General features: G+C 43.0%; 1 protein-coding gene across 1 annotated transcript in view; it reads right to left on the bottom strand.

Annotated features, from left to right (window-relative positions):
- Nucleotides 1–604, bottom strand: part of TRAK1 (trafficking protein, kinesin binding 1) — a 34,044-nt gene that overhangs the window by 6,016 nt on the left and 27,424 nt on the right. The gene's annotated exons all lie outside the window — the stretch shown is intronic.

The raw sequence follows: 604 nt of genomic DNA, 5'->3' as shown, positions 1-604 counted from the left end.
AGAACTCCAAGGAGTGAGTATCATTGAAAATCATTAATAACATGGATTAGTAACGGGAAGGCAGGCGGGACTGGGGAGCCATAACGTAGGAAGGAACTGCTTGCTCCATTTCCTACCGTACGTATCTACATGACACCACTGTCGAGGAGAAGATACAGAGCGAAAAGTATCTTCAGTCTGATCAGGTATAGTGCCTAATTACTGCCATGATGACCACAGCAGCAAACAGCATGGGAAAAGGACAAGACATTCCACACTGTTCCAGAGGACTTAGGAATTTTAAAACTAAGACTTACATACATACACATATACACTTACAACCTCCAACAGCCTAAGACCATGCCTTATTTTTAGCTTGACTTTCTCAGGAAACACATCTTATGCAATCACGCTGTCTGCAGATGTCTGCATACCCTCATAGTTTTTGAGTTCATCAGTCACTTCTACCAAGTTTGGCAAAGGGGCTGAAGTCTGAAATACCACATTCCTACAAGCTTCATAAAAATAAGCTACTTGGCTTAGAAACAGAGACCCTGTTGATGTCTTTCCTAAGGGATGGAGAAGCATGAGCTGTGGAGCACCACAGATACAAAAGGCCCATCAG

Source organism: Cariama cristata, unplaced genomic scaffold (assembly GCF_000690535.1).
Source record: "Cariama cristata isolate BGI_N322 unplaced genomic scaffold, ASM69053v1 scaffold1773, whole genome shotgun sequence".
Taxonomy (NCBI): Eukaryota; Metazoa; Chordata; class Aves; order Cariamiformes; family Cariamidae; genus Cariama; species Cariama cristata.
The sequence above is the reverse complement of the archived record's forward strand: the minus strand, read 5'-3'. Positions and strand labels throughout refer to the sequence as shown.